This window comes from Culex quinquefasciatus, chromosome 1, assembly GCF_015732765.1.
Source record: "Culex quinquefasciatus strain JHB chromosome 1, VPISU_Cqui_1.0_pri_paternal, whole genome shotgun sequence".
Lineage (NCBI taxonomy): Eukaryota > Metazoa > Arthropoda > Insecta > Diptera > Culicidae > Culex > Culex quinquefasciatus.
In genome coordinates, this window is record NC_051861.1 from 114,738,049 (window position 1) to 114,761,762 (window position 23,714).

The 23,714-nt window shown below is 35.1% G+C and overlaps 1 protein-coding gene across 2 annotated transcripts in view; it reads right to left on the reverse strand.

The window, feature by feature from the left end:
* The window catches only part of LOC6045261 (uncharacterized protein DDB_G0271670), a 76,151-nt gene that overhangs the window by 23,322 nt on the left and 29,115 nt on the right, over positions 1 to 23,714 (reverse strand). The window contains exon 3 of one of the 2 annotated variants that reach the window (XM_038249562.1): positions 3,307 to 3,341. The exons of the other annotated variant lie outside the window; for it this stretch is intronic. The gene's annotated coding sequence lies outside the window, so the exon portion shown is untranslated. The remainder of the gene's footprint in view (positions 1 to 3,306; positions 3,342 to 23,714) is intronic. 2 annotated transcript variants of the gene reach the window in all.

Sequence of the window (23,714 nt, forward strand, 5' to 3'; positions counted from 1 at the left end):
TTTTTGTATTTTGCAATTTAAAAATTACTGTGTCTCGAAGCCATTGCGTCGTATCAAAAAGTGGTCCAAGACAAACTTGTAGGAAATTGGATGGGCTTTCTGAAAAAAATACACTGAAACAAAAATACACGCCACTTCTATGAGATTTTTTGATTTTTAAGTCTAAAACTTAAATTTAAAGGTGTTGTCACGATTTTTTTTCGTTCAAAATTTTTGAGGAAATAGCCTAAGATGTTACCAAAAGACTAACGAAAAATGCAGGTTGGTATGTCTCTCCTAAAAAAATACAAAAATCATTTACTAAAACTGTTTTTTTGAAAAGTGGTCTAAACGTCAAAATTAAAAAAAAAAACCCATAGTGGGAATCGGTTCCCCAGACAATTTTACATAAAAGTCTCCATATTGACCATTGTCCTATGTCCAATCCTTGGGAAGATACAGCGGTTTTAAAAAAAAAATGATGAAAAAATGGGTTTTTTGGTGGTTTTTGGCAATTTCTATATGACAGACTTGGTGTTTCAGTCTCGTAAATATTTTTACCGGAAAGCTCGTCCAATTTCCCATAAGTTTGCCTTTGACAGCTTTTTGATTTGACTCGTTTTGATATTTACGTAAGCTAATTTATTATCCAGGTTTCTACCACACTGAAAAAAATATGTATATATATACAAAAATATTTACAAATCGTAAAGAAATTGAGCTGTAGAGGGTTAAAATATCCAAAATATTTCCATTAGGGATTGAGTTGATTGGCCTGCTGACAAACAACCTAATGAAATTTTTTCGAAAAGTGAGTTTTTTCAGGATCACCTTTTAATTCTTTTTTCAACTCATGACATCTTGAAAACTATTACTTTTTTCTCAAATCAAGTCAAAAGTAATATTTGGAAAACAATTAAAACAATGAAAACTTTCAATATTTGTTATAAAACATCCCGAAATATCACGATTATTTAACTTAACAACAATGGAAACAAAAAAATTGCAATTTATCGTAAGAAAACAAAATAATTAACTGAAACTGAGAAATACTTATTTTTCACAAATTTTATACTTTTGAGGTGCTACATCTCAACAATCAACATTTCAATCGACGATGTTTAAAAAAGATAATTGTAGGAAATTTCAAATCATGATTTGCCAGGGAGCTTTTTCTTCATTAAAAATATTTTTGAACTGAATATTTTTCGAAAACTTTTTTCTTTCAAATATCTTATGAGTTTTGAAATTCGATATTTATTAAATTAAAAAAAAAATTAGCTAAGACGTTTTATTTTAAACTTTTTAAACTAATTGTCATAAAAAATACCTTAAATTGCATAAAACTGACTTAAATTTTTTAAATTGTTTTTTTTTTTAATTTTTTTACTTCTGAAAATTCCTTATCCTAACTCGGGTTTAATATTTTTAATGACAAAAAAATATATTTGGAAATTAATTTTTTTTTTGATTTTGAAATAACTTGCAATTGCAAAGTGACTTAAAAATGGAATTAGTTTAAGATACAAATTTTAACTCCATAACACACAACAGTTCCGGGTCGGAATTGGAGAGAAGCAGCCCGGAACCAAGTTAGATGACAATGCAGTAAAGGCAGTAAAAGTAAAAACTAAAGTAAGTAACACAAAACATTCACCACATAATAAAATTACGAAATTCATTTGGTGAAAATTTGTAGAATTTTCATAAGCTGAAAATACGATTCGGGTATCCTTATATTACTGAGATTTTTGAAATTAAATTTGCTAAAATTTCTTTAAAATAAAAAAACATTGTTTACAACTTATACATGAAAAATATAATCAGTAATCAGTGCAAAACAAATTTTTGTTGTTGTCATGGATTTCAGTAAAGGCTTACTTTGAAAATTAAAAAAAAATGGAAAAATTCCACTTTTGCTTTTGATAATTTCAGAAATTATTTAATAAATGTTCTTTCAACTTAGTTATATTTTTTATTTATTTCAAATAAAAAGCTTTACCAAAATAATCACATTTTTTTTGAATTTACTCATGGAAATTGTTTATCGTATTTTAATAAATTTTACAAAGATTTCAATGTTAAATAACTGCTTAGCTTTTTTTCATTTAATTTTTGAAAAATGTTTGTTCTTTTTTTATTCTGTGTAATGATGATAAAATGTTTGTGTGCATTAAATGATTGTAAATTTACAATCAATAATATGTATTTCGTTAACAAAAATTAAATGAAAAATATCATCAGAAATGAGCACAACATTTGCCATTATTAAATCACTTGTGGAGTACTTGAATAAAATAAAACAATGTTTGAAACTGAGAAATTATTTTACAATAGATTATTTCAAATTTATGCCATGGTATATATAGAAAAAAAAATCACGTCCAAGAATAAAATCACTAACCCCTTATCATTATCTACAACTTTACCGAAGACAACAAATCGATCAGAAAAACTCTTCTGAAGATTTTCACATATTCACAAGCCCATTTTATATAGGCTGGTCATGTATCATATAAATTGTTTAGAACATTTTATGAAAAAAACGAATGATTCAAACATTTTTGACATAGCGAGTAAATAGACAAAGTTTTATCAAAATAGTTTTTTTAGATCACAAAATTCTAGAAAATTACAAGCCAAACTATATAACCAAAAAGTTAAAATGCGATTAGAAAAAAAAGAGAGAAAAAAAAAACATTTCAAATCCGTTTCAACAAAATTTTCAATTGGTTCCACCCCTTCAATAAAATTAAAAGAAACCCAAGCAGGCGACCCCCAGGAAATGATTGATTCTGTCAAGACCGCACAAATTCGATTATTTCTCGAGCCGTGCGTAGAATGTCGATCATCGGCTTTCAGCAAAACATAAGATGAGCAGAAAGGGTTGCATCCAAATTGGCTGTACGATTGGCTGGCTCTGCGGAATCGTTTTGGTTAAAATTGCCCAAAACTAGCCACCGAAATGGAAAGTGAATTTCGAAGCTAAAACATGTGTTGCGGGAAGCAGCGAGTGTGCAGGAAATTTGGGTGGTGGGAAGCGCTTCCAAAGTTGAATGGAAATCGATTTTCCACAAATCGACCACCCGTGTGTGTGTGTAGTTTGAGCTGAAATCGAAAGCACCTCCGAACAATCGACAATTGGAATTGACGGATTGGCATAATTGGATTTTTCCTGGGGTTTTGGGCAGGTTGCATAATAGTTCAAATTGATTTCAAGGTGATGCTTAAATTATGACAGGTGAACATTGGACAGATGAATTTAAAGTGAATTGTCGTTGAAATGTGAATTTTGAAATTACAGATTTTCAATTGTTGATAACTTACCTTTATTTAAAAAAAAAATAGAACAAGGAGTGAATCTGGAAAAGAGACAAAGAAAAATAAATGTTAAAGCATCTAAAAGCCAAGATTTTTCTTAAAATTGAAATGAAACAAATAATTTCATGATTTTTTCCTTAAATGACTATTTTATAACACCATTTCAACCAGAAAATCAACCAAATCGCCAGACAGAAATGCCACGTGATGCAACCGGGGGCCCACTGCTGGGAACAGACAAAACAAGCTTCGTTTAACTTGCCCAAGCCCGGCCCAGCTGAAAGTATGGCCCCGCTCCAAATAACCAGGTACTTGGTTAAGTACACGTGTCTGGCTGGCTGTGCACAGGTACAGTTTCCTTCCCAGTGAGCACCAAGATTGTAGGAGGAGTGCACCACACACAAACACACGTGATTTCGCCGCAAAACAAGCTTTCCATCTTCCTTTCACTGCTACTCAAGAGAAGCAGAATGTTGCTTTGAGTAGTCTTCTGGGGGAAAAACTTTGACGTAATGCCATAATGGCGCTTGCTATAAAGTAGAGAATTGTTACGTTGACAGCTTGGAAACTGCCATGATGACAAAAAGTATTCAAAGTTATGTTCTGTCAATATTCAAAGCAGTTTGTTTCACTATATTTTTCACAAAATATCGTTTTTGTTTCATAAAATTAAATTATTATGTTTAACAATAAAGTTTACACAAATTCCATTTTAAATTTCCTAACCTACAATTGAGCAATTCTCTACGAAATCTGTATTTGACACATTCTCCGGCAATGTACACCTTAGGATGAACTTTTGAAAAGCGTGTATGAGCTATTTGGATATTTTTCCTCGATTCTAGACTACTTGAAGCTTCGAAAATTATGGTTTTCATTAATTGAACATTTGAATATCATTATGTACAAGTTGGTTAAGTTATGCAACAATTCGTGAAAAAATCAGCGTTTTAAAACATTTTTCTAAAAACTCCTGGTTTTCAGCGAAATAAAATCCAAAAATTATTCTTTTGATTGCATTTTGTAGGTTTTTAGTTGTACTAAACGGAAATGTCATGGATATGCAGTTTATCTTAAGTTAAGTATTTTTTTCAAACAAGTGTAAGTTTACCATTTTATTGCGAAAAAGGGACAGTTGTTAATGCCAACAGAAAACTAAACATTCAATCATTTTGATATTTCGGATGCTCTTTGTACTTGGAAAGAGCTTTCAAATGCAACCTAGAGCGACTAAATTGGTTGTCTGGATCCAAAGTTACAACAGGTTTAAGTTTACGTTGCAACGTCACGAAATTTTAAATCATATTGGTCACATGGCAAAAAAGGTGTATGCGTTGGTTGTTGAAGATAAAAGGGTACTAAATATTATATATTTGTTATATAATGTTTCCGAGCATATTTACAGAAGAATTGTACATGGGTCATTCACAAATTCCGTCATTTAAGTTTGATGCAACTCGAAAAAAAAAAGTATTTTATGAAACTTGTTGAACAAATCAAAATAGACCGATGTTCACAAGGGGGAAAAATCCTAAAACTTTCAAAAAAGTAATCACGTGGTTACTGGATGGCCCCTTTATGATAAACTGATTTATGTGAGGGTTCATTCTAATACAACGCAACGATTTTTGTTTATCGCATCCTTATGTAGGCCAAATTACGGTGAAATTCACTAAACAATAATAATCACGTGATTCAATTGTTTTTTACCTACTTTTGTCACTTTGTTGTTGGATGAACCCTAACCTAAATAAGATGTTTGCAACGTTTAGTTGTTCGCAATTAAAAATGTTATGTTACGCAGGTAAACCGTATTTCCATTAAATTATTTCCTCAAATTTATTTTAAAAAAGCACTAAAGTCAGCAAAATAAGTTACGTTGTTTGCAGATCACCCCTTAGGGGCCATCAACAAACGTTATGGGCCCTTTATTTATAAATTTCAGCCCTCCTGAAAACTTGAAGCTCCATACCTCCATTCTAATACTTCCACGTGTTTTCTTAATTTCCAAAAACCATTAAAATATTAAGGGAGCGTTCTTGCATTACGTAACAAAACATTTATATTTTAAGACCCCCTCCACCCCCTGGTAATACATTTCCGATACATTTTTTTGTATAAATCCTCGAAACCCCCCCCCCCCTCCCCCTTCATATTACGCCGTTACGTAATGCATGTACGCCCCATTACATGTATAGAGGAGGGGAGAGTAGGGGGGGGGGAGGTGCCCTTCGTGATACAATATTTATTTTTACTTTGAAAACGCTTTGGAAAACTCCGTAAATCGTACTGCTATTGTGAAAGCGGTATATGGGGAGGGGGGGGGGTCAAACATGGGCGGGCCAATCAATTCACATGTCTTTGTACTGTCTATTAATGTTTTATAATAAAATCTTAACCTAAAGTTGTTCAAACTAACAAAAACTATGATTTATTTTGAAACTAAATTTTCGTGACGTTGCAACGCAACGAAAAACCCTGTTTTCAAAAACAGAGCGTTGCAACGTCACGAAATGTAAATCGAGGTTTGATTTTTTCGAAAAACTAATGATTGCATTCGATTTGTTGGCCAATTTTACACTAAAAACGGAAGAAGAACTCCAAATTTGCCGTTTAACAGAGCAGAGTTAGTTGCTAAACATGAATTGGGTCAGGATTGAGAAAAAGTCACGCGTTGCAACGTCACGCTACATATTCCCCTCTCAAAATTAGAATATTTGGTTAAAATAATGTTTCAACAATGTTGTTTAATGTACTTTCCGAATCTGTAATAATATATGTACCTTTTCAATGTATTTTTTTAGTTACAGGCGAAATACTGAAAAAAGGAAAGTCAAAGCGTTGCAACGTCACGGCAGAATGTGTCATTTTTGTTTAATTTTAATTTTTCAATCCGTCTGAAACTTTTTTGGTGCCTTCGGTATGCCCAAAGAATCCATTTTGCATCATTAGTTTGTCCATAAAATTTTCCATACAAATTTGGCAGCTGGTCATACAAAAATGATGTATGATAATTCAAAAATCTGTATCTTTAAAGGAATTTTTTGATCGGTTTGGTGTTTTCTGTAAAGTTGTAGGAATATATAAGGACTTCACTGAAAAATGGTACACGATAAAATTTTGTTTTGGTGATTTTTAATATCAGAATTTCAGAAATTTCTAGAACATGCAAAAAATCTTTGACCGAATTATGATTTTTTGATTCGATACTGATTTTTATAAAAAAAAATGAAATGTTGGTTGCAAAAACATCATTTTTAATATTTAAAATCGAATTTGCTATCAAAAAGTACTTAAATGAAATTTTGATAAAGTGCACCGTTTGAAAAACGTAACTTGAAAATAGTCGCAGTTATTCATTTTTTTTAATTAGTGCCCATGTCTCACCCAAAACAATTTTCTACCTGATTCTTTTTTCTAGTTTCGTTATCTCAGCAACTAATGGTCGGATTTTCAATGTTAAAATATAAAACATTCGTGAAATTTTTCGATCTTTCCGAAAACAATATTTTCATTTTTTTTTCAAATCAAGACCAACATTTCAAAAGGACGTTATATTGAATATTGGGTCCTTTTGAAATATTAGTCTCAGAAAGATTGGAACTGCACTTGAATAACTAGAGGTCAGATCTAGATTTTATGCATCACTCTCAAATATTTTTTAAGTGTAAAATATATAAGAACACAACAAAAAACAGAAAATGATAAAAACGCATTTTCTGCCAAGTTGACAAAATTATAACTTTTTAGCCTTTGCAGGTGGGTAATTCTCTACCAACTCACACGAAATCGGGAAAAGTTGCCCCGACCCCTCTTCGATTTGCGTGAAACTTTGTCCTAAGAGGTAACTTTTGTCCCTGATCACGAATCCGAGGTCCGTTTTTTGATATCTCGTGACGGAGGGGCGGTACGACCCCTTCCATTTTTGAACAAGCGAAAAAAGAGGTATTTTTCAACAATTTGCAGCCTGAAACGGTGATGAGATAGAAATTTGGTGTCAAAGGGACTTTTATGTAAAATTAGACGCTCGATTTGATGGCGTACTCAGAATTCCGGAAAAACGTATTTTTCATCGAAAAAAACACTAAAAACGTTTTAAAAATTCTCCCATTTTCCGTTACTCGACTGTAAAAAATTTTGAAACATGTCATTTTATAGGAAATTTAATGTACTTTTTGAATCGATATTGACCCAGAAGGGTCATTTTTTCATTTAGAACAAAATTTTTCATTTTAAAATTTCGTGTTTTTTCTAACTTTGCAGGATTATTTTTTAGAGTGTAACAATGTTCTACAAAGTTGTGGAGCAGACAATTACAAAAAATTTGATATATTGACATAAGGGGTTTGCTTATAAACATCACGAGTTATCGCGATTTTACGAAAAAAAGTTTTGAAAAAGTTACTTTTTGCGTTTCTCTTTGTTTCGTCGTTCGTGTCTGTCGCGGGTGACCATGAACGGCCATGATCAACGACGACCAACATTTTCAAAACTTTTTTCGTAAAATCGCAATAACTCGTAATGTTTATAAGCAAACCCCTTATGTCTATATATGATTTTTTTTGTAATTATCTGTTCTACAACTTTGTAGAACATTGTTACACTCTAAAAAATAACCCTGCAAAGTTAGAAAAAACACAAAATTTTAAAATGAAAAATTTTGTTCTAGATGAAAAAATGACCCTTCTGGGTCAATGTAGATTCGAAAAGCACATTAAATTTCCCATAAAATGGCATGTTCCAAAAAAATTTACAGTCGAGTAACGGAAAATGGGAGAATTTTTAAAACGTTTTTAGTGTTTTTTTTCGATGAAAAATACGTTTTTTCGCATTCTGAGTACGCCATCAAATCGGGCGTCTAATTTTACATAAAAGTCCCTTTGACACCAAATTTCTATCTCATCACCGTTTCAGGCTGCAAATTATTGAAAAACACCTATTTTTTCGCATGTTCAAAAATGGAAGGGGTCGTACCGCCCCTCCGTCACGAGATATCAAAAAACGGACCTCGGATTCGTGATCAGGGACAAAAGTTACCCCTTAGGACAAAGTTTCACGCAAATCGAAGAGGGGTCGGGGCAACTGCTGTGTGAGTTGGCGGAGAATTACCCAGGTGTTAAAAGGGATTTTGAAATTCTGACATTTTTTTTTTTAAGAGATGAGAAAATTTCCTAAATGTTTTATATTTACACTGAAAATCAGATAAAGGTCTTTTTAGGGTTCTCAGCTACCTCAAAATTTTCAACGATGATGAATTTAACAAGGTTTTAAGTTGGAAACGGTACGCTTTATCAAAATTAACACTTTTTGAAAGCAAATTCAATTTTACATCCAAAATTGATTATCAAAAAAATGTTCCAGAGTTATTACAAAAAAATCAAAGATAACTGTTTTTTTTTTTCAAAAATCGTAATAAAAACGTCCGTTATTCACTACTAAAAAATAAAAAAAAAATAAAAATATCAAAGTGAATGTAGTGGGTGAAGTTTGTCAAAGTCGAGTTTTTGTAGTAAAAAGAGAAATTAAATAAACGGGGTAATTTTTTGCCGTGTAATATTTTTTTTCAGAAAAGTCCAATTTATAACCTGCAATTTTGCCGAACATACCAAGTCGATCTTAAAGTTAATGTTTAAGATACAAATTTCCGAACATATCATGGCATTTTTGTATGGAACGCTCCCAATTAATGATGCAAAATGACTTCTTTGACTTTGATCGCAAAATTTCGGCGAAAATCTAAAAAAATGCGCAAATATTTAATAAAAATCTGTATTTTCAATAAAAACGGTTATTCATAAAGAAGCTGGCATTTTACACATTTGAAAGTTTCCTTAGTGTAACACACATTTCAAATGAAAAAAAAGTTAGGCCAATGCCAATTTTATTTCATGTTTTGTCCCCTCCCTCCTCTCAAAATTTTCCTTAAAGATCAGGGAGCAGCCCTAAAATTTATTGCAAAAAGTTAAAATTGTTGATGTATAAAATCGATTGTTGCATATTTAAATTACGGTAAACAACTTATTTTTGATCGAATAAAATCTTTTAAATCTGTGGACAATTTTTGATTTGTTTGGACTACTGATCGGAAAAAGATTTGACACATTTAAAAAATATAAATTTATAGTTTTTTTTTTTGTAAGGTTGTGACAGTTACATGACTGTTATAATGTACAATATTTTATGATGACAATTGTTTTCATTTTTCGAGTATTATGCTTGAAATTGTAAATACCCTTGGAGCACAGTGTAGAAATTTACGTTCTTAGATATTTTTGGATGTACCGGGCAGAAATCAAATTGTCTTAGAATATTGAATTGACCATTGTGGCACCCCCTATAGCGTGATGCAGATGCTATGCTATGCTATTTAGCCTTATAACTTCTTTTAAATTGTTGTTTTTGTAAAAAAAATATTATATTAAAAAAAAAAATTAAAAAATTTATCTATAATTTCGATTTGTTTGACTTCAATTTTTAAAATATATATATATTTTTGTATATTGCACCATAAAATACTGAATTCCAAAATCTTAAAAACATTCCGCTTTGTTTGTCATGCCTTTGTTGTTAAAATAAACTTTTTTTTTACATTGTTCGATATAATATTTAAAAAAAAAATCCAAAATGATGGAAGATTTTTCGCGATGCCCTTAAAGAAATGTGCTTCCCAATTTTTCATGCAAAACTTGGATTATTTTGAAAATCATATTAAAAACTATTAAAATGTGAGTATTTATAAAAAAATCGAATAGAGTTGCCAAATATAAAGGTTATTTCTTGGAAAATTTTAAAAACATTAGCTTTTTTCTTTAACACGCTTTTTTAGAATTATAAAAATAAGAAGTATTGCGAGAAAAAAATAACTTCTTCCCAAAACTACTTTTTTCAACGTGGCTTCAAAATTTGTATTCTTTACAATTGTATCGTGATTTTTTTTAAATTTTATATCGTTGGGCTGTGTTATTTAAATAAATTTTAAATTATTTGTTTTTAAAACAAAATAATCTATTTTATATAACAAAATTGTGCAGAAATTAAAAGGTCTTGAGAAAACAGTAAAAAAATTAATGATTTGTATTATTAATAATATCTGAGTATTTTTAACAACAAAACTGATTTTTTTTTACATTTTAGTCTTTTCCACCACAAATTTTCTCATGTTATGAAAATCCATGCAAACTTTGTTTTCTTTGAAATTCAAATTTAAATAAAAAAAAGTTTTTTTTTAAGGTAAATCCGATTTGGGTTGTTGGAATATTACGTTCACTAAGATTTTCGGGATACTTTTGTGCTGCATAAGATTAAGTTTTGTTTTTAATATACGAAACCCGGTGAAAAAAATATAATTTAACCCAAATGTGTCGAATTTCTCGTCACAATGTCCTGATGCAAACAATGATCGAGCTCGAGCTGTCACAGCCCTGCGAAATATGTTGGCTGACATACCGGGCGGTCAGTGCAAAAAATCCAGCTAGAAGTCGTCTGACAAAAAACATGTGCTAGAAAGAGACAGCAAATCTGATGGCAATATACCTGAAGCTGCCATGTAATCATACTTTGAATGTGTTGGTAAATTTGTGACATTTTGAGACAATTCCAACAGTTTAAATTAAAATTGTTGACGATTTCTTTTACAATCTTAGTTAACAATATTCAAAATTTGATAGAACTAAATATTCATCTTTAACATTGTTCGAGCCTGGCCGACATGGGAAGCGGTGGACTGTATGGTTGTTAGTTGCGGGGGACGGAAAACACCGGAGATTACGTTTTCTACTTTTATTTCTCCCACTTTCCCTTCTTCCTTCTGCTACTACTCCAAAAAACTGTGCTTCGTCCTTCTTGGTCGGAGGTTGGATGCGGACTTACTTGGCGCGCTGCCCGCGCGCTCTTGGTGTGTTGCAAATGACGTTTCTCCCTCGTCGTCGGCAACGCAGATAGTCGTCACGGTGGGGTTTCTGGCTTCGTTCGTACCGAACATACTCCCCCCGTTGAGGTCCCTCAACTCTTTGGTTCGGCCCACACAACGCTTCCGGTGGATGGCTGCGGACTGGTCCGCCGGTTCTCGTCGCTCGCCGACGTCTTCGATGGCCGGTAAAACGGCGTGAAACTCTCGGAGGTTGCTCCTGCGCTTGCAGGGTTGAGCTGACTCGGGATCGCGTGACTTGTCCGGTGGGATTGTCGAATGCCAGCTCTTGCGCCGGCGATAGACCGTTCGCTGGAAACGACTGAGTTGATCTCGTACTTGGAACGGTTCATCTTGGCTGGGCGGTTCATGAAAGCTACCTTGGGGGCCAATCATTGAGATCACGAGCTTCAACGCGACTGGTTGACTCTGCACTTGAGCGATCAGAAACCAGATGGTGCACCACCTCTGGCGGTTTGTGATCTGGATGCTGGGCACACGACGGCTCGTGTCTACGTTGGCGAACTTGTACGGGGTTAGGTTGGACAGATTACTTACTGACTTGTGGCGTTTTCTCGACTGGTTGACCACGTGCATTTCTGACGATGCAGGCTCGGAGTGGGATCGGGATTGGGTTGATCGGCTACACTTCAACTCGGGTTCTCCGGCGAGAACCAAATCGTCGGGAGGACGCCCTTCTTCGACGTGGACTACGCTTTTGTCCAGATGTACGCGGCTTGGTAAGGGAAGTCTACGCTTGTCTGGTGCCTTGGCCGCTGGCTGCGGCAGCGGTTTGTACACTGGGACGGTCATCACCATCACAAAGTCCATGTTGTAACTGCCGTTCTGATGGAAGCAGTTCGGCTTTTGCTCGGATTCTGGTACGTCCATCTTCTGTAGACCGCTGTCGCTGTGGACACGGCGTTGTTCTGGCTCGCCGTGGTGAATGGAATTTTGAACCACTTTCGGTTGTAGTGGCTCAGTCTTCACGGTCGCTTCTGGTTTAAGGTCGCTGTTGTGTGGGGGAACTTGTTTGGACGGGAACACTGCTGGCAGCTCGTTGTCGAGTTCAGCTTCGGTGGTGACGTCCTTTAAGTGTCCGGTTGGATGCGTCGGCTCACTGCTACTCTCATCGGGGAAGTCGGACTTGGTGTCCGTACTCGGGTTCGTGGTAACTTTCTCACTTAGTCGGGAGGCGACTGAATTCGGTTGTTCCGCGTTCTGGCTTGGCCGGGAATCGCTGCCAAGCTTGTAGGTGGATTCGATGGCCACCGGCTCCGCAGTTGCCGTCTGCTGCTCCTGGAGGGGTTTGGGAGGTGGTAATCCGGTCTTGCACTGATCGAGGGGCGCTAGTTTTGGCGGATTCCTTGTTGGCTTATGGACTGCGATCTTGTCCGGAGTAACGTGGCTTGAAAAGGGAACTTCACACTTGACTGGTGCCCTAGCCGCGGCCTGCAGAAGCGGTTGGTTCTCCGGGACGGTCATCAGAGTCGTCAAGTTCGGGATAGATCCGATCCGGAGGCGGCCACTATCGCTGCAGACATGGCGCTGGTCGGCTTCGTCGTCGGAACATCGCACCATTGCTGGCTGCACTCGGCCTGACTCCGATTCGGCGGTGACGACCTTAGACTCACAACTGGTTGCCTCGAGCAAGTCAGACCTGGCGTTCGCATTCGGGTTCGCGTTGATATCCCTCGCTGATCGGGAATCGGCTGCACTCGGCTGGTCCGAGCTCTGGATTGTCAGGGATTCGCCGCCAAGTCCGCTGGCAGAATCGATGACGATCGGCCTCGTGGGAGCAGTCTGTTGGTTCTGGAGGGGTTTGTGGCTCGGTGCAGGCTTTGGAACGTCCACTTGGTTGGCCTCCTAGGCCTTATGCATCTGTTTCAGCCATACTTTTGCTTGCAAGTGCTGCTGGCGTTGCGCGATCAGGGTTGATGTTGGCTTTCTCTCTGCTTCGATCTGCATTTCTGCCACCGCAGTGGCAACATTGTAGAAACTCGCATCGTTCCTCTCGAATTCAGCCTCCTGCTGAGCGAGGTCCTCTATTGGGATGAGTTCGAGGACCGTGAGGTGGTGCTGGCTGTACTCTCGGAACGCTGCACACAAGAAGTCGTACAGGGTTGTCAGCTGTGGTAGCGTGGGTTGGTACAAACCCAGAAGAAGATCCTCTACAAACACCACCTTCTGTTCCGCCAGGTGTCGCTGCTGTAACGCAGCGACGACACTTCTCGTTGCGTCACTTTTTTGATCGGTGACACACACATGCGCGCAAACGCATTTGCTCGCGAGCTCGGCTCGGAACGGGTTGGATCGGGAACGCTTGAACTGGGACTACTCGCCGGCTTTGTTCATCCGCGCGAGAGCAATTCGTCGGGTGAACTGCTTGGACGAAGTTCCTAGGATGGACAGCAGGGGAACTTGGGTAGGAATGACTCGCCGGCTTTGTGCATCCGCGCGAGTTACCTTCCGGATATCCGACTCCCGATGACTTCCACGGCTGGATAGTCGCTCGGAAATGGTCGAGCTGCGATGGGGCAGCGGGGTGGGGAACTTGGACAGGAGCTCTCGCCGGCACTTTCCGGTCGCTTCCGGAACGCGGGTATGGAGCGAACGGGAAAACTTGGGCAGGAACGACTCGCCGGCTTTGTGCATCCGCGCGAGTTCAGTTCGACGGTTCAACTGCAGAAAGGAAGTTCCTAGGGTGGACACTTCCGGGAATCCGACTTCCGATGACCTCCACGGCTGGACAGTCTCTCGGAAACGGTCGAACTGCGATTGGACGCAGGGGGAACTTGGGCAGTAGCGCTTCTTGGTACTCTCCGGTTGCTTTCGGAGCGGCTGGGCTAGTCCCGGTTGGAACCGACGACTTCAATCCTGGAGGCTTGAGCTGGTTTCAAATCCGGTTCGATGGACCATGTTCGAGCCTGGCCGACATGGGAAGCGGTGGACTGTATGGTTGTTAGTTGCGGGGGACGGAAAACACCGGAGATTACGTTTTCTACTTTTATTTCTCCCACTTTCCCTTCTTCCTTCTGCTACTACTCCAAAAAACTGTGCTTCGTCCTTCTTGGTCGGAGGTTGGATGCGGACTTACTTGGCGCGCTGCCCGCGCGCTCTTGGTGTGTTGCAAATGACGTTTCTCCCTCGTCGTCGGCAACGCAGATAGTCGTCACGGTGGGGTTTCTGGCTTCGTTCGTACCGAACAAACATTAAAATAGATGCAAAAATTTGAGTAAAAGTTTAAAAATTTGGAAAATAAAAAGATTGAATTTATGCACTTTAATCATCGATTTTCGTCGATATGACTTTTTGGAAAAAAAATACATATAGTTATAATGCTGCCTGCTATAAAAATTCCTTTATTATGGCAATTAGTGACATTTTGTCACATTGCCATAATGGTGCTTGCCATAAAAGCAGCTGTCAAAAATGATCACCATTATGGCTCAAGGTATGCTCCGTCCAAGAAATTCAATGCGGAAAAGATGTTTCCATACCGAACAGAATTCCTTGCGCTTCGCAAACAGGCCCCAATAACCTAGCCCTTACGGTAGAAAAACAACATTTTTCTAAACGCAATGCCTACTGCTCGCGGTTGTTATTGTTCCACTGACACAAATGTCGGCGGCGCCGCCGCCACCCTGATCAGAAATCAAAGTAAACTAGTTTTGATGCCCTTCCTCGCGCAGATTGACTTCTTTTATGGCTAGATGGCGGCAGGCTCAAATCTGACAGAATTGAGTTACAATGTTTCAACGGTGGATATTTCCCCTTGCTCACTAGCCGCGAAGCGACCACCCAAATATGGGCTCAAAATTTGAAACAGTTGCCGAGATATTTGCTTTCAAAAGTGCGAGGTGCGTGCCATAAAACGCGCCCGCTCATTATCGCGCAACTATTTCGAGCAAAACTGTTCGACAAGCTGCGGTTTTCGATTGGGAGCAACTTAATTGCAGTTCTGCGTGCCTGAAATGTGATGCCGTAGCCGTTCGTTCTACAAACGCTCTCTAATGTAAGTGCATCTCAATTCGCTCTAATTGGAAGTGGGAATTTTCCTGCGGTTTGTTCCGTTCTCTTGCTAAAGGCATTCGAGGGGGAAGGCCCTTTTCTAGGTTAGAATGCTGCGGTTGGAAACCCTTCAATTATCGCGAAACCGCTTATCGAGTTTTGCTATAAAAATTTGACAGGCGGCGCGCGAGCGCCATAATGGCGCTCGTTACTTATTTCTTTGAACATTTTAGTTTTAAAAAACTTCCCATGATCTCCAAGCGGGGTAAGGTTAAGCGGTTCCACCGCGTTGGTCACCAACGAAGAAGTAAAACGCGCGCCGAAAAGCAATAAACACAATTATAGCAAACGCGGCTGCGTGCTTTTCAGAGCTGGACGAGCTCCCCGTTAAGTTTTGCTCGCGCGAATTGCCTCTATTTACGGTACTTTTTTCTGTGCGAGTAGTGTGTGTGATTGTGATTTATTGGCTTGTGTCGTAAAGTCAGATGGTTACAGTTGGAAGTACCCCCCGGTGGAGATAAAACGGAATCGCTGCGGGTGTGAGTCATTTGCCGGCTGGGAACGATGATGGATTGGGTTTTGATCGTTTGACAGCTGTGAAGAAGAATGATAAGCTCGCTATAAAGTTTGACAGCTGACGTTTATTGGGTCGAAGCTTCACGTTAAGACAACATTTCAATTTTAAACAAAAGTGACAATTCATCAAACATCAGCAATTTTTTATGGCAAACTTTTTAAATTTACTCTTACGCCATTTTAAAGCTTCAAAAATCATCAAAATTCAGCTCTCGTTCTGCCATAAAAAGTTGCACTTCAAATTTTAACAAACCCAATTTGCATTTCTCCACACGGCAATTTCGCCCCTCAATTTCGTCAACTATTCACCTCACGAGAGCGTGCTGTGGTCACTCCGTGCCCTACTTGGTTGTCGGCTCCAAAACGGTGCGAAATTCCCTAATTTATGGATGGGGTAATCTTGATAGAGAGGCGCAGCGTGCTCCTCACCTCCGAGCGCGGTACAATTTGCATACGCAATTATATCGTTTGCAAGTATGGCAACGTGGGGTGAAACGGGACGCTTCAAACTGTCATTAAACTTGCAAACCTTCAATCTTCAAAAACTACTAATTTTGAGTGATAAACGATAAGTCGGTAAAAACATATCGTTTTGATCGTTTTACCCCGATTTAGGGATTTTGGGCTCCCTCGGTGAGGTTGTTGTCACACCACGCGTCATCGTTGGGTGATGTTCAAATACGGTGGCCGCCGCGCCGGTGTGTATCTTCCCAACTTGGGGAGTACACAAACAAACAGAGGCAATTTGTTTCGTCTCTTGGTAATTGTTGGAGGTTCACTGAGCACATGGTATGAGGTTAGTTTTATAGTCTTGCAAAAATGACAAGACTTGTTTTTAACAGAAAAATAAACATAAATTTGACTGTAACAATTCACAAGTCTTATTACAAGCTTGAACAAATCAAGACAATATTGAGAGTGAACATGTTGCACGACACTAACACCAATGACCCATTCGCTACAAGTATTTTGAAATTTTGAAATCAAGACTAACATATCAAATGGGCGAAATATTGAATTATTGGCCCTTTTAATATAATAGTCTTGATTTCAAATTTTTCAAATGATTTTTTTCGAAAAGATCATTAAATTGCACAAATGTTTCATTTTTCATCATTTTTAATTTCACCAATAGTTTCTGAAACATTGGAATTTGAAAACGTGGGAATGTTTGAATGAGACTTGAAAAAATAAAAATGTGCTTTTTCTTTTATTCGCTGTATTTCAGCAACCCGACATTTTTAATGCCTCTTAGAAAATTTTCTAAACCTTTCGAAAAAATATTTTCATGGATAAGCAATTATGGACACTTTAAAAAATCAAAATACGGGATTTTTTTAGTTAAAAATAAACCTTAAATGGCTATTTCTTGAGTGCACCGTAAACTCATTTATTTTTTCAAAAAAAAAAAACTGACTTTTTTTATATCATGACTCGGTGCCATTTTTCATGCCCATGCTTCTCTATGGCTTAAAAGCTGCGTTTTTTGTCCCTTAGAACATAAAAAATTAAAAAATGTAACACATTTTGAAAAAAAAACAAGTTAATTTAAAAACCAACAAAAATCTTATCGCCGATAATGGACGATAACTTATTTTCAAAATCTTTCTAAAAACGACCTAATTAATCTTGATTTCAAACCTCAGTACTAAATACTTAAAATTGTTCACAAAATAACGTATTTTTACGAAAATACTAAAAAAAATTAAAACTTCCGCATTTCCCAATATTACCCAATATACTAAATTAAAAAAAAAACAATAAAAATTTCGTTTCGTTTGATACCCATATGTAAAATTTTTAAAATTTTGGTATTTTGTGAAAATTTTAACTTTAGTGTTTTCCAAAAAAACTTTTATAGGTTGAAAAGAAATAAACAATTCCGCTTAGTTTTATACCCGTATTGAAATTTTTTATAATTGGAGTATGTTCGAAAAATATGGTATTTTGTAAAAAAAAATAGTATTTCCAAAAAAAACCTTTAGTAACGTTGATAAGCATACAAAAAGCATACAAAATCGCTTAATTTGATTCGAAAAAATACTGTATTTCGTGAAATTTTTAGTATTTTCCATAAAAAAGTGAAGAAAATGAAAAAGCAACAAAAAACTTCCATATGTTGAAAATGCATAAACAACTTCGCTTCATTTGATACCCATATTGCAAATTTTGATTAATTGAATATTTTCGAAAAATTCGGTATTTTTTGGAAATTTAAGTATTTAAAAATGCTTTGATAAGGTTTAAAAACATATAAAATTTCGCTTTATTTGATACCCATATTGCAAATTTTAGGAAAATTGAGTACCGTAAACCGGGGTGACTTTGATAGGATTTCAATTTGTTTTTGGAATATTTTTCAACAGGTAAGGTTTTACTCAACATTATTATTTTTAAAACGTGTACTGGGGTAGGCCACACAAAGTCCATGCACTATTTTGGAAAAAAAGTTTTTTTAATAGTGTTTAGAAAAATAGTAATGTTAAAAATTCTTAGTTTAAATTCCGGGGTGACTTTGATAGTCAGAGTTTTTCTTGTTAAAATCATATTTAGGATGTTTAAACTTTATTTGTACGTTGAATGTACCATTACTGAAGTTGCTGATATTGTTTTGAGAAAAAAAAATCAATGTTTATATTTAGTTAACTAAGTTTATAAGCTTTTTAACAAAATAAATAAAAATTTTAGGTAAAATTGTTAAAAAGTCGGAATTTTGCCTGAAATTTGCAAAAACTAGTTTTGTTTATAAAATTATCGATTTATAGTGCATTTTATACTGAATTCAAAGCACTAATCGCAAGTTTTCATATTTTACATGAAATTTGTTCAACTGAAATTGATTTTTTTTTAAATTGTGTTTCAAAAACACATATTATTTATTATTTACAAACTTATTTTACCTTCTCCTAGTGGAAAATTGTCCAAAAAATCCGAAAATGGATTCCGTTTTCCGATGCAATATCATGTTCATTGAGAAAATCATGACACTTTGAGAAGTTTAAAATAATGAGTTTCATCACAATTTTCCTAACTTTAGTTTACTAACTTTTTAAACTTTTCAAAATTTCATGAAAAGTTCTTTTTGAGGTTCTTTGAACACTTTTCTACCACGGTCAGAATGATTCTAAACAATTCCGTACGTATTTTAATTGTATTCTTCATTTTGCTGAAAAATCGCAACCCTATCAAAGTCACCCCGTTTTACGGTACGTTCGAAAAAATACATTTTTGAACTTTTTAGTTCTTTCCCAAAAAAAAAACTCTAATAAAGTGAAAAAAAAATCGTTTTGATTGTTACCCATATTGCAAATTATAAAAATTTAAGTAGTTTCGAAAAAAAAACGATATTTTTTAACAATTTTGAGTATTTTTACTTTGAAACTTACTACATTTTCATAAAATATATTCTTAGCAAAAGCATTGAAAATGCAGCATGATATGGTTGAATTAAGTCAATTTAAGAATGATTTTTAAAATGAGTTATGATCCATTATCGGCGAAAAGAATCATCGAAATAACGATAAAGTTATCGTTAGACGATAATATTATCCACGATAATTTAAACGATTACAAAGCTTGCAAAAAATTAAAATGAAAAAGGAGTAGAGAATTGCTTTATTTTTTTCCAATATTATTGATTTCAGTGTAAAATTCTAAAATTTTCTTTGAATACTGTACCCGTGAATATTCTGAAATATTTATTATTCTTTCAATATGGGTTCAAATGATGAGAAATTTTGAATGCATTTTCACTTTATAAGAGTTTTTTTGGAGAAAATCAAATTTTCACAAAATGCAGTATTTCATGAAAATACTTAAATTTTCATAATTTTACATGTGGGTTTCAAACGTTGTAATTTTTTTTAAATGCTAAAATTTTTACAAAATCCCGTACTTTTTCAAAAATACTAATTTTTTCCAAATTTAAATATAAAACGGTGCAATTTTTTAACTGTTTCATAAAAATGTGGTATTTTGTGAAAATTTTCAGTTCTTCCAAAAAACGCTGATAAATCAAACATGAAATACAAAAATTTTGCTTAGTTTGATATTTAAATTGAAAATCATGAAAATTAAATTATTTTCATGAAACATGGTATTTTGTGATAAATTTTGGGAATTTTGCTCAAAGTACTCCAAAACGGTGAAAAACAATATATGGTATTTTGTATAAATTTGAGTATCAAGTATTTGAGTATTAAATACTAACAAATATCATTTCATTTGATATCTATATTGCAAATTTTGGAATGAGACCACCCATAAACCACGTGAACACTTAGAGGGGGAGGAAGGTGAGGGCCGTTTGACCACGCTCCATACAAAAATTGTATTTTTTTATGGACAATTGTCCACGGAGGGGGGAATGAGTGGTAGAGATTTTCCAAAAAGTGTCCACGTGGTTTATGGATGGTCCCAATTCGAGTATGTTCCTAAAATACGGTATTTTGTGAAAACTTAAGTATTTCGGAAAAAACTCCAATAAAGCAAGAATTGATTACATAAATTTTGCTTCGTTTGATATTCCAAATGAAAATTATGAAAATTTTAGTATTTGCATGAAACATATTTTGTGAAAATGTTAAGCATTTTATTTAAGTAAGCTAAACCGTGAAAAATATAATAAAATTTGGCATCGTTTACTATTTGTATTTTTTTTTTGAAAATGGGAATATTTTCATAAAATACAGTATTTTGTGATAATTAGAGAATTTTACAAGAGAAGACTCTAGTAAAGTAAAAATTCATACAAAATATTGCATCTTTCAATACTAATATTGAAAATTAGAAAAGGCTTAGAATCTTCATGAAATACGATATTTTGTGAAAATGTAAGAAATTTATTTTAATTTTTTTTTTCTATCTTCCATATTTTTTCTCAGTGGGTTTAAATTCAAATTTTCATGTAAAATTGATCCAAAACTGTTTAAAAACAGAAAAGAGATATCCTTAAGAGGATTTGAAATATTTTTAAAAAATTTACATTTCGTGATCATGATCGAAAAAGATGTGAAACTTCGGGAAAAAAATATTTTGTATATTTATCAGTCTTTTTCAAATTTGTGACAGTAGTATGACTGTAATAATGTGTCAAGCAAGTTTTGAAAATTAACGCTTTTTTTGATTTTAAAATTAAATTATTTTAATTTTATTTTTGATTAGGCTTAAAATTTGTACCCTACATTGTTTTTTTATGGCAAAAAGTCACTTGTTTCAACCATGTCGCAATTCACATTTCCAGTAACACGCTGATTCGCAACGAAAACAATTCAAGTTCCCACCACAGTTCAATAATCACAATTGCTACAAATCCCTCTTTCATGTTTGCAAAAAGACACAACAACAACCAAGATTTACGACCTGTAAAACAAACACAAAAACAGAAATAAAGTTGGCGCGCAATTTCCTAAATGCTTGACGGTGCATAAAATCATAATTTCTGCTGCTGCTACTGCTGGCCCATCAGGTGAGGGACCGGGGCTTGGCCACGGTTGATCTGCTCACTGACTTTGACCTGGGCCAAGACCATTGTTTCGTCGGCTTTATTGCCAAAGTTGCGTCACGGTACGGTGATGATTTATCAGACGATTGTTTGCCGAGGGAATTTGAATCGTCGTTTTGCGGAGGATTGGGTTGGGTAAGGGTTTTGCAATTTATGACGTGGACCTTAGGCCTTAATTTCGAATGCGTTTATCTTTTTTTGAGAAATTGCAAGTATTTCTGAATTTATCTGAGAATTTCACCATCTGCACCTAGTTCATAATAATTATTTCCACCCAACAAACTCAGAAGCGATTAATCACAGCTGTAAATAATCCGTCGATCTCGGTTCTTCCAGATGAAGAATCACATTTGCGCCGCGTTGGCACATTTCCATTTCTTTGATGAAAGTGCGCCATTATGGCACAGCGCAAAACAAAACGCCCTCCGCACAACACTACAATCTTTCAAAGCTCTAGTCTGTTTTCTTCGCCCCTCACCCCCCCATTCAGATCCGGCATCACTTTGATTAAGGTGTTATCTAGATTAGGGAAATGAGAATGGTGATTAGTGTCTGGCTTGGCAAATGGTGAGATGGCGATTTTTCTAACCAAGTTACTGTTTTGCCTTTGTGAAGAATAAGCTTGAGATTGAGCTCAGGTTTGATACATGTCAAAACTGGTATAAGACATTTGAGATTATTTGTTTCACCTTTTTTCAACTTTGCCTCTGATACTGAACTCATCATCAAGGAACCTTTAAATATTTCCGAAAGAAAACTGTTTCTTGGAATAAAATAAATGAAAGTTCAAGCATCAAACTGACAGAACTGATATAACATTCTTTAGCCAGATCCAACATCAAAGAATCAATGAATTATTGAAAAAAGCTATTGCTGAATAGAAGTAAAACATACTCTTCAAATTGAGTTCTCGATCCCTTTTTAACACTTGCCGAAACTGGTATAAAATCACTCATGATAATTTTTTTTAAATATTTTTTTTAAAGCGGCTTTTCTCTAGCGTACTGCATCATTGCAGGACTAAGGTAAGTGGTTGAACTTAAAATTTTAGCCACAATCTGTCAAAAACTGGTATAAAATACTTTGGTCTAGTCTTCAAATAAATGTGGAGTCATTGATAACAGTTATTTCTTGATAGAAGTAAAACAATAAATTCCTGTTTGATTCTTTACTAAACTGGTATAAGACAATTGGGATTGTTTTTCTGCTCATAGATGACGGATTTTGGTTCAAGATAATTTCCCAATTTGAGAAAAATGAATTTCACGATAAATTTGATATTTGAGTGCTTAATTCCAGCTTGTCAAAACTGGTAGAAGATACTTTTGATTTAAAGCAACAATGTTGTCAAATCTTATAAATAATAAAGAAATATGATCAAGATTCAATATACTGAAGCTTACCAACTGGTATAATAAATATGGGCTCTAATAGACAAAGGTACGGAAATTTCGAGTTATTAATAACAGTTTCTGCTTGATAGAAGTGAAATATTATCTGCTATTTGAGTTCTCTATTTTAGGGGGACTATTGCCACAGCTGGTATAAGGCATCGGTGATTGTTTTTGTTTAATTTTTTTTATTATTTTCTGCTTCGTTACGGAACTCAACTTCAAGGTACCTTTAAATATTGCTCATAGTTCTCTTTAAACAAAGGTTTTTGATTGGATGTCAAACTGTCAGCTGTCAATTTTCAAAAAAGTGGTATAAAATTCCTAGGGGCTTATATCCGAATTGGGAAAAATTAAATTCACGATTAAACATATTGCCAAAGTAAAGTAAAACCTCCGATGTTTAAGTCCTGAATTCAAAGGTGATGCTTGTCAAAACTGGTATAATTTTTTTCCTTTTTGGGGCCAACATTTTTTGAAAAAAGCATATTTTTCCTAAAATGTTAAATTATCTTAAGTAAAAATGTTGTCAAGTTTTAAGACATACTATAACTGTCAAAACTGGTATAAAATATCTGGGGGCTAAAACTCAAAATTAATGCAAATTATCTGATGATTGAGCTCACTTCCTATTCTATTGTTCAAAATGTTATTTTTCATATCATTTTTCTGGAAGGTTAACTGGTATAAAGATCGTCGGGATTTGTCAACAATTCAGACAAAAACTAAATTCATGATATGAATTATTGCTTAAGTTAAGCAAAGCATTTCTAAGTTCTTAATTTTAGTTCCATGCTTATTGTAACTGGTATAACTGGTATAAACTGTTGCTTATAAAGAAATTTGAAGCTATTTTTAAAAAAACGCAACATGATTTCTTTTTTATGAACGTCAGACTCTATAATATAAGTAAAAATTTAACAATGTTGAAAGATTGAACCGTAATAACTGGTTATATTATAGGGCTAGTTTTCAAAATAAGAAAAATGTGGAATTCTAATCAAAAGTAATTGCTCAGGTGTAGCAA